This window comes from Spermophilus citellus, assembly GCF_964194105.1.
Source record: "Spermophilus citellus genome assembly, chromosome: X".
In the NCBI taxonomy this organism is placed as follows: domain Eukaryota; kingdom Metazoa; phylum Chordata; class Mammalia; order Rodentia; family Sciuridae; genus Spermophilus; species Spermophilus citellus.
Window position 1 is genome coordinate 82,883,845 of NC_138190.1, and position 11,756 is coordinate 82,895,600.

Below are 11,756 nucleotides of genomic sequence, written 5' to 3' on the forward strand. Positions count from 1 at the left end.
TTAGAGGAAGAGTCCCTCAAAGCACACCATCTAGTGGTGAGTAGGCAAATTATATAAACACAGATATGTAGTATAAACGCAATATAAAAACAGGCATATGTATTTAATTAATCAAATAGTGGAAGCATAAATTTGTCCTCACAAAGAAAACCATAGTTGGTAATGTAAATTAGTACAGCCATTAAAAGCAAACAGTATGATGTTTCCTCAAAAAGTTAAAATTAGAACTAGAATATGACCCAGCAATCCCACTATGGGGTATATACTCCAAAGAAATGAAGTCAGTAGGTTGCAGAGAAACCTGAACTTCCATGTACATTGCCACTTTACACTACCAAAGTTATGGTGGAATCAACATAAGTGGCCCTTAGTGGATAAATAGATAAAGGAAATGCAATATATACTCACTGCAATATTTAGCTTTTTTTTAAAAAAAAAAGGTAATCTGGTCATTTTCAAAAACATGTATGAAACTGGTGGACATTACACTGAGTAAAATATGCTAGGCGAAGGAAGACAAATACAGCATCATCTCATTAATATGTGGAATCTAAAAAATCTGAACTCTAGGAAACAGAGTAGAATGGTGGTTAACAGAGGCTGGGATTGGGTAGATACAAATCAAAAAGGATACAAAGTTTCAATTATACAGGTGAAAAAAGTTTATGAGATCTATTTTACAACATGGTGACTATAGATAACAGCAATGTATTGCATAATTGAAAACTGCTAAGATAATACATTTTAAACGTTTTCACCACAAAATGCTAAGTATGTAAAGCAGTATATATGTTAATTAGCTTAATTTAGTCATTCAACAATGTATACATATAACAAAACATCTCATATTGTACATAATAGACTAAATTTTGTAAACAAAATGAAAAATATGTTTAATTAAATAAAAACTGTTTATTTACTTAACAGCATCATAGAGTACAACCCAAAATCTGATAACCATGGGCAAAGTCCTTTCTTTATTCTTCCTTTGAAAAATGGAAACAAAAATAAAATCTTTCCAGATCAACAAAATCTATCTTTGGGTCTCTGAGGCATTCTGCCTGAAGAGACTCAATTCTTATACCATCAGATATCTTTCAAATGTTATGACCATAGTTTTGTCTTTGAACTTGGTAAAAATACTCTGGGTGTGAATGTGTTTCTGCTCATTTTGCTGTTTTCATTTTAAGACTGCTAGTGAACTACAAATTCAAATTGAAAATTGTTGTAAAATTTGAAGATCTCTGAAAATACATGCTTGGACTTCTAGGTATTGTTGGACCTCAGTTTGAGATATCCTGCCCTATGTGGTACCTGTGTCATTAAGAAAGAAATGATATATTATTGCCAAATTATAGGCTTATATGTGTTTGAAGAATAGGATTAACACTAACCCCTAATAATTTTTTGGCACTGCACTTCTCTTGGCCAGTCATATTTATATCTAGTTATAAGATACAGAGGGAGATATTTTCATACAAGTAACGTGTTCCAGGATCTTCCATTATAATTATATTCATTGGTGGTTATCAGACCAGGTCTGAATGTGTGGAATATATTATGCAAAGTCTGATAATGGTCATACTCAGCAATGTTATTTTACCACTAATATTTAATTCAGGTAACCTAATATCCATTTTTAAAAAGATAATTAAAGCTACGTAGGAACTACACTTCACCTGCAAATTGTGAAGACACACTTTGCACTACTGAGAAATCAGAACGGAGCATCTTCCAAAACAATCCGTTTCTCTCCAAATCACTTCTCTAAAAAGCTGCTGATATAAAAATGTATCACCATATGTATTTAACAATTTATTCATTTATTTATTATGTGTATACAGTATTCATGACAACTTTAATGTACCATATTTTGAACATAAACATTAAACCAATTTCAAAGAGGTCAAGATAACCAAAAGACCAAAGGGGTTTGTCTTTACTTCTATTTAAAGCAATGAACAGCTGGGATGGTTGTAATTAAGAGAGTTTTGATTTTGAGGACTTCAACTGCACTTACTACTTTTTATCAGAACTTGTTTTATTAAAAGTATCTAATGTTTATCAAGCTTTTTAATGTCTAAATCAATCTGTCCACCTAGAATATTATACAACACAAGTTTACTAAATAAGGGCTTTTGAATATGATAATATTTTATATCGCATAAGACAATCCTGACTGTTTGGTAGGGCTACCAAACTAACAAAATGCCCAAAATGGGAGGCTTTAACAACAGAAATGTATTGTCTTGCAGTTCTGAAGGCTAGGAGTCTGAAATCAACATATTGGTAAGGTTTGTTCTTTTCAGGACTGTGAAGGAAAGATCCATTTCAGGCTCACTCCTTGAATTTTTAGATGGCAGTCTAAATTTTCATATGGTGTTCTCCCAGTACACGTGACTGTATCCAAATGCACCCATTTTATAAGGACACTAGCCATATTAGTTTAGGAGCCACTCTAGTACAGTATGGCCTAATCTTAGTTTAACTAATTATATCTACAATGGTTTTATTTAAAAATAAGGTTTAATTCTTTATTTAAAAATAAGGTTAGGGTTAGGACTTCAATATATGAATGGGGTGGGTGAACGCAACACAACCCATGGCATTAATTAACCACTTCAATAACAAGACTGGATGCTAACTTCCTTTATAAGCCAAAAAGGGTTTTAATTCCTGTATTAACAGAATAATATCTCCCAAGGGATGTTTATGTCATAATTTCTAGAATCTGTGAATATTTAGGCTACATGTAAAAACTGAATTAAGATTACAGTTGGGAGGGACTTGGGTTGTGGCTCAGTGGTGGAGTGCCTGCCTTGAACATGTGAGGCACTGGGTTCGATCCTCAGTACAACATACAAAATAAATAAATAAATAAATAAAGATATTGTGTTCATCTACAACTAAAAAAAAGTATTAAAAAAAGATTACAGTTGGGATTAAAAGGGCTAATCAGGTAACCATAGATTATCTGAGTATGCTCAGCACAACCACAATTTTCCTTAAATGCAGAAGATAGAGGCAGAAGAGTTAGTGTGAGTGATAAAATGTGAGACACTCTATAATCCATTGCTAGTTTTTAGGAGGAAGGAAGCCATGAGCCAAGGAAAATGGGTAGACTCTAGCAGTTGGGAAAGGCAAGGAAATAGATTCTTCCCTAAATTCTCAAGAAATGAATGCCTTGCTGACACTCTGAATTAAACTGTTGAGCATCTTTTAATATTTCTGACCAGCAAAATCATAAAATAATATATTTTATATTGGAGGTCAAATCTAGGGGTGCCTTAATATAGAGCTATATCCTCCAAACCTTTTATTTTGTATTTTGAGATAGGGCTTTGGCTGGCCAAGGCTGGCCTTGAACTGGGGTTCTTCATGTCTTAGCATTCTGAGTTGCTGGGATTATAGGCATGCATTATGACACCCAGCTATAAAATAATAAAATTATGTTGTTTTAATTTACTAATTTTGTGGAAATATATAACAGCAGGAAGCATAATGTAAACAGTTCCCCTTAAAGATGTTCATGACAGTGTCCCCAATCTGTCTCTATTCTTCCATGATACTCTTAAACAAGTCTAGTAATTAGGATAATTATTATTTCAATAATAAGATTATTGCTATCATTAAAACAAATGGACTCACCCAGAATCTTAACAATTTTGTCTACAACACAGGTATAGTTATTATCTCAGTGAGACAATGTTAACTCCAGAATAGAGCAGAGCTGATCCATTCAGTCAGATAATATACAATGGAGAATATGTTGATTACATATTTCTTTACATTTGTGAATACAGGCAAGAGGAAATTCAGTTTTTATCTATGACCTACAGCTCTTAAAAATATAGGTTGTTAAAGAAATCGGATTTCATTTTATATCAGTGTTTTTCAGATTTTAATGGGCCTATGAATTACCTGGAGATCACAATAAAATGCAGATTCTGATTTGGCTGACTGGAGTAGGGTCAGGGATTTTTCAATTTCTAAGCACTTCTGAGATGATGCCTTTGTTGCCACTCCAGGGAACACACTTTGAATAGCAACAATTTAATAGATACAGTAGAACCAAACACAAACAGAAAATTAAATTTGCTTAATATCACAATTAATACTGATTTTTTTAAAAAAATCTCTCTCTTCATAATGTATTTACTAGGGTTGGGGGGGTGGAGCCTCAAAATGACTTTCTATATATTTTAACCATTTATTGATGATAGGAGTAATCTTAGAAATTCTAAATAAAAAAAAAACTTGAATGGTTACTTTAATAACATACATATTCAAAAATAGTTTCATGTGGGTATACTGTTGTCTTAGAATATTAGAGATGAGTCAAGGATGAGAAAGCTAATATCTAACATAATGCTTCCCACTAGTGCAGAATATATTTCTTCTACCACATTTCACAATGCCCCAGGTCTCCTCCAATTGTTGCTGTTGAGGAAATTTCAACACAATAAATTGATGGTCTATGAAAGGGCAAAGCTATTTGGGAAATGGGTCTCAGATAATTACTTTCTCAAATGGCACAGTTATTCCATCCATAAAACATACAACAGGTAGATCAACCTAACCAAATAATAAAGTATTAAAGCAATAAATTAGTGTAGTAGGAAACATCTTATAATCTATGGTTTCATAAAATTCAATGAAGAGATGGTTTTACTATTGGTTTGTTAGAAAATAGGGAAGAATATGGGTCTTTGTACCTTATGCCATTGAAACCATTGAAGGTTAACACAATGACCCCCTTTACCCTAAACCTCAGCAATATACACCTATATATAAATTATATATATATATATATATATATATATATATATATATATATATATATATATATAATTTCTTCACTCCTGAGAGGAAACAGATGTTAGGGATCAAACACACATGCACACACACACACTCATACACACACACACATACACTACACACTTATTTTTAAGTTATGGTAGATCCCATTCCAACTCCATGACCTATTAACTAGTAGGCTAGCAGTCAAGTGTAGTCTCTAGAATGACACTTGCCTTTAAGTCCTGGCTCTGCCTCTTAAAAGTTATATGATCTTGCATATGCAGCATACACAAATGCTTTTATACATGGGAAAATGTGTATGGGAGTCATGTAAGTCGCATGTTTGCATGGCTATTTTAAGAATGTTAAAAGAAATTGTCCCCAATTCTATGGGAAGAGAGGCTAAGGAGCTGTCTTCCTGAATTTTTGCCACTGAAATACCAGATTTAATGATTCTAAGGATTAACCTAATTAGACATGAGTATAGATGCAAATCAACAGGAGACCAACAAGGAACTTATTGTTGAAAATGTGTTTACAGATGGCAGATGTAAAATACAGTGTTTCATTGAGTGATACGGTACAATCTCACATACTCAGTTGCAGCGTGCCTAGATCTCTGATTTAATACAAACAATTTTGCTACCAGCTGGCACAAAGTTGACTCTATTTGACAGATGGGTTTCAACTTATTCTTTAAGTTTTTGCAGACTAGAAAGTTTTCAGGGTGTCAGTGATAGTTTCTAAATATGCTGTGCTCTTCAGCTCCTTGTTTTTCATGTGGCCCTGGGGATTTAACCCAGGATCTTAACCTTGCCAGACAAGCAATCTACCACTGAATCACCTTCATTTCCCTAGATCTTCCAACTCCTTTCTTATACAGACTACTTTTTAAAGAATCATCACCTTTTATTTCCAAATGAGTATACCTAAATATAGTGTATTCAGCAAGCATATGAGACCACTAATTTCAATTTAAGCTGGTTCCACCATAAAAACAAAATCAACAATTCAAATGTCCTGTATTCCATTGGGAATTATGCTGTATAAAAATATAATACCCTCCATACAGTACAATCTTAAAAGCAGAATAAATTGTTTTTTAAAATGTACAATTTATACAAAATTGAAGAATGTTTTATATCAAAACTGAATTTATTTTAATAAAATATTTAAAATAAATATAAATACACACTCTTGGCTAAGCTTAGAATTCCCTGACTTTGTAGAAGTGTTAATGTGTTCATGGAAAACATAAACACAGAATCACATCACACACTGAGCTGTGATTCTGGAGACATGTATTCTAGCTAAATATCCAACAAAATTCATTATATTACCTTGCTGAAGCATAGTTTTTCATGAGTCAAATAGACTCATGTGTAAGTCCTCAACGTGACATTTAGTAGCTTTATAGTATTGGGTAAGTCAATTGCTTTGAGTATCTGTCACATTTGTAAAATGGAAAATAATACTAGAAATTATCTCATAGGCAAGATGTGGGGTTTTAAATTGATAATGTGTATAAAGTTGATGGCACAATGTCTGGCACTGATGCTGGCAAGGTACTTCACTTCTCTGGGTTTTTGACTCCTCAGTGTGTAAAATGAGGAGACCGGCTTATTATTAGAGAATTTCAAATTTCAACTCAAACTCTACAACTTAAATAAAAAACTCCAATACCTTCCTGTAATTCAGATAGGAATTATAAAAAAAAATCTTAAAACACAAAAAATATAATCCCAATTTTTATCTTTTATTTTAAACTCTCTAAAATGAACAGTATAATTTTAAGCATTGTTTTCTATCCAGAGTTTAATCAATTTTGTCTATTGGTCTACATGTAAAAGTCCTACTAATTACTATACTGCCTACAAGGTAAAACAGCTTAAATGAAATATGTATATATATATATATATATATATATAGTCAAGTAGAAAGGATTTCCCATCATAATAAACAATATTTATAATTCATTTATAATAATTTATTACAGTTATTTTCAAGGGTTGGTTGCTTTGTATTCAAACTTTGATGTAATTTTGCGATGTTCCCTCAGAGTGAAGCAGTAGCTCAAGTAAAATCTATGAAAACCTGCATGCTAAATGATGACTACAATATCACTCAAGTAAAACTTGAATTCTATGGAACAATGCAGATTGATGCTCAAGAGTTAGGAAAGTGACCACCAAACTATTATATAATACAAACATATAAATTATCAGCTGTGGATCAAAGAATAAACAAATAAAAATTATCAAGGGGTCATTAATGTGAAATAGCATTTGAAGTTATAATGCAATAAAAAGTGAGTAAATAGTATATTTGAAGAAACATGTAGCAATGCCATCACATAGAAGATTTGAAAAATGGAATATTTGTAGATGTAGCACTTATCAAACTGAAAAAAAATAGAGACAAAGTCACTTCTGGGCTAATATTCCTTTTGTCTTTTTATAAGGACATGACACATTTGGAGGCCACTCACTACATAGAGATTCTCCATAATGCCATTTGCCTGATTTACGTTCAGGTTTTTTTAGGCACTGGAAAATCACTCACCTGACCAAAGATGGATAAGTTTTCACATGAATAGAGTTCTCTCTATAACAATATTACTTCCCTTCCCAGGAAATTTGTGTCCTAGGAAAAAAAGAACTTAGATGGCTATAGCTATTTTTATTAGCCAGCCAGAAACTGTGGACAGATGATAAAGAAGTAGATCTCTCTCTCTCTCTCTCTCTCTCTCTCTCTCTCTCTCTCTCTCTCTCACACATACACACACACACACACACACACACACCCCAAAACATAAAATGACAATAGAAAACTGGCTATAAGAAAGTGACAAATATAAGAATTTATGTGACAATTCTAAGAAAGATAATCTTAACACCTCAAAACAATCAATCTATAAGCATAGTTTGAATTAGACTTGAAAGGCATTTATGAAGATGTATACCTTGAGTTTCTAAAGTGCATAAGATTTGAATTATGTAGAAGAGATGCTATCCTAGGTGAAGGGGATGATAGTTGTATAAGGAGTAACATTATGTAGGTAGATTGTTCAGGGGCCATTAAGAACAGTTGTGCTCTGAAGAATAAAGTAAAATAAGGTTCCTGTGGTTCACTGATGCTATATTATGAAGTTGTTTGAAATCCAAGTGGAATTTGTCTTAGGACAATAGAAAACAGAGATCCAAGAATACTTTGGTTAGAGAAAATAGTAATGAAATGTGTTCATAGATCATTAATCTGGCGGAATTACTAAGGATTTTGGACAGAGGTGAAGGCTGAGTAGAAAGCTCCTTTAGTGACTGGAGGGTTAATGAGAGTTTAGATTGTAGGGAAGGGGAAGGATGATGTGAGAGTGCATTCAAAGGAAATTCTGCCCATATTTGATAATGTCTTAACTGTGAGAAATGGAGAAAAATCCAGATCCTTGATTAGGAATCTATGATCAGATTGTAGAGGTGAATCATTAACCATGTTCTACAATTTTCCCACCAAGGACAGACAAGTAGGTTGTTCTTCATAATAGCTGAGTAAAGTACCTCTCCAAATGAAGGGGTGTTGAACAAAATCCCTCAAAACAGGATGTGACTTCTGTGGACACTAAAAAAAAAGGACAGCACCAAACTTGAAAGAGAGACTAAATATTTGTGAGAGAATTCCAAGAAAGAAAGATAAAAAGGAAATTTTCTTTGAGTCTCCACAACAGACTTCACTCTGAGTCTCTCCAGAGTTTAACCTTCAAATCAATGAATGTCACCACAAATCAGAGGTCCTTAAAGATTAAAAGTTATATTTATTTGAATAATTAATGCATTTTATTTCTCCCCAAATAAATTTTCTTCTTTTTAAAATTTTTTTTTAGTTGTAGATGAACAGAATATCTTTATTTTATTTATTTATTTTTATGTGATGCTGAGGATCAAACCCAGTGCCTCACATAGGCTAGGCAAGTGCTCTACCACTGAGCCACAACCTCTGCCCTCCAAATCATTTTTCAACTAAGAATTGTCTATTCTATAAATTCTTCTTCAAGTTCTTTCTGTCATCAATCTTAATATCTGGAGATTAAAATTTTGCCTTCTCAAATTTACTAAGTCCATTTATTGGGCTGGGTATACTCAGTATGCCAGATTAAAAGTAAAGGGCAGCTCCTTCCACATCAGCAGGCGATTAAAAACATCCCAAGGCCAACTCCCTAACCTTTCCCACATTCAGCCCAGAGAGGGCTCAGCCCCACCCCCTCCAGCGAAACGGAAAAGCGCCTGCGCAAGCTCAAAACCTATTCTCCTCACAGTGAAACACCCCCCCCCCAAGGTTCTGATGCGCAGGCGCAGCGCCCTCCGTGCCGCTGAGTGGGGCTGAGTAATCTACTGTCCAGTGAAATCTAGAAGTGGTAGAATTCAACCCCCTCCTTTCTTTGAAGCAGAGATGCCACTTCCTCCTTCTACCCGGCCAGAAGTGCATCCCAAACATAGCCCTCTCTCGGAGCAAGGTACTGCACTCTCTGGCAAAGACCACTGTATCCCTAGCCTCTGCTCGATTTTAACCTCAAACTGCCGCCAGCCTTTGATGGTAGGGTAGAGGCAGTTAGCTCTCCAAAAGCCGCACCAATTTGTTGACTGCCTCTTTAGGCCACTGAACCTACGGGCACCCCACGGGGCACAGTATCATCACGGTGCCTTGCCCGCCCTCTTTCGCCTTTCACACTCACCCAGGTAGGGTGCTTACCTCGGGGCGTGGTGCGGTCACGGAAGGGGTCAAAGGATCCCAGAACTGGCCAGTGGTGAGGCAGGCGGATTCAGCGAGATTTTTCCTGGGTCTCCACTGCCGCCTCAGACAATGAAATCAGCGTGTCCGATCATCAATTCTCATCATGATCGTGACGTCACAAAAGACAGCGGCCAATGGGAACCCGAGATCAGCTCCGGACAGTCCCTGGCCTCAGCCCAGAACCCAAGAGTGGGGAGGGGGAAACAGAGATGGCTGCCTGCAGTGGGGCTGCCTCTTCCCTGCATACATCAGCTGGACCTATGGCCAGGCCTCTCTGTACCTCTTTCTCTCTGAATAGCTGTGAACATCCCTGTGATTATAGTAGTTACATGACAGACATTTGAGCAGGTGCTGCCTGGTCTTTCAACTTGAGATTTGTTTTCAGTGAAATTGTCCTACACTACCAAAATCAAGTGATACCAGAAAGAAATGCAGTCAGCATTCAACTGACAGGTAATTCCATTCCATTTTATTAAATGCAAGATCATGTCCATCTAGTTTTTGGAACTTTCTAGTAAGAATGAGTGTAGTATTATATGTAATTGGTTCACTGCATTTACTGAAACAAGAAATTATGGGTTTCCTTCACCTAACCTCAATCCCTATTCTGTCAGAAGTTACCTGGGTGATCTCCATTACAGGGAAAAATTGAAGCCACATGTTGCATCAGTCAACACTGCACAACACTGCACAAATTTGTTGGATGCCATGAGAGATGGTGAATTCATTTGTTCTCTGCAATTATAGAAGTTGTAACATCATTTGGAAGATAATACTATCTTTAAGTAAATATTAACAACAATGTAATAAATTACATGATCATATGCTCAGTCATAAACTACAGAAAAGGGCTAGATTATTTTTTGTCTGGAGACATCAGTAAGGTGGGAAAGTTGGGGCACATTCTGTAGTTGGAATTTGACTACTGAATTGGAGACAATGGAAGCCCATGTTTAAAGGGCAAGAATAGGCAAAGGTACAGAAGTACAAATGTATATATGAGTAGGGCCATGATGAAGCCAGTTTGACAAAAGATGGCATATTTTGAGACTAGTGGGAGATAGGATAGGCTGATAATAAAAGCCTTTGAAAATAAGCAGACAACTTTCATTTGATTAGAAGCCACCAATACCCCTTGGATAAGAGACCACAATCCTCTACATTCAAGGATCTACAAAGCAGCTTAAGTGATTTTCTTCTAACAAAAATCAATTCATGCTCAGCTCCATTGTCCAATGGCTTCCATTCTCATACTATGCTTGCAAATTTCTCACCATGTGCTCAAGGTCCTAAATGATCTGACCTTAACATCTCTTTGACCTCACCCCCTGTCATTCTGCCACTAACTCACTTATCAATTTTACCACCTTCTTTTCATTTCTCAGGCTGATGCCCACATCAAAGAACTTGTACTATATTGTGCCCTCTGATATTTGTATGACTTACTCTTTCACTTGATTGATTCAAACCTGTGGTCAAACCTCTGTGAAGAGATGTTCCCTACTTAAAGGAAATTTCTGGACACGAAAGAGACAAACTAGTATTTCTTGAATGAATGAGTGAAAGCAATTTTTTTTCTAGTCATTAATGTACATTTTGGGTAAGATTAGGATAGACTGGAATGAGAGAAAGCAGACAGTTGCAGAAGTAATCCAGCTTCTAGATCAGTCTGTTAAGAGTAGGAATGAATACAAATAATAGAATCTAAATCATTTCAAAGAAGAAATGATAAGGGTGAGTGTGAATAATTAGGAGATGACCTACTGATGATTAATTAACACATTTATAAAGTATTTACTGTGTGCTTGGAACTGAAGTAATATGAGAAAAAAGAAGAGCACATCTCCTATCCTTGAATATTTCATAGTCTAACTGGAAGAGAACACATATGTAAAGCCAGATAACAAAAAAAAAATTAATTAAATTCCTTCGGCTATTTTTCATCTTTTCTGTTTGCAATCTATATCCAACTCATCAGTATATTTGAAGGCTGTACCTTCAAAATATATCCCAGATCTGAGCATCCCTTACATCTTCCTCATTGTCTACTAGGCGAACGTCCCATCCCCTTTAGTTTGAATTACTGTGAAAGCCTAATACATGGTTTCCTATCCTTCTTTCTTGTCCTTCTTCAATACTTTCTTTTAACACAAGTCAAAATATTCTTTATA

The 11,756-nt window shown here is 35.1% G+C and overlaps 1 protein-coding gene across 1 annotated transcript in view; it reads right to left on the minus strand.

Annotated features, from left to right (window-relative positions):
- HDX (highly divergent homeobox) overlaps positions 1–9,621 on the minus strand; it is a gene marked incomplete at its 3' end in the record, with an annotated part of 110,320 nt that extends 100,699 nt beyond the window's left edge. The window contains exon 1 of the mRNA XM_081277951.1: positions 9,544–9,621. The remainder of the gene's footprint in view (positions 1–9,543) is intronic.
- Positions 9,622–11,756: the final 2,135 nt, after the last annotated feature.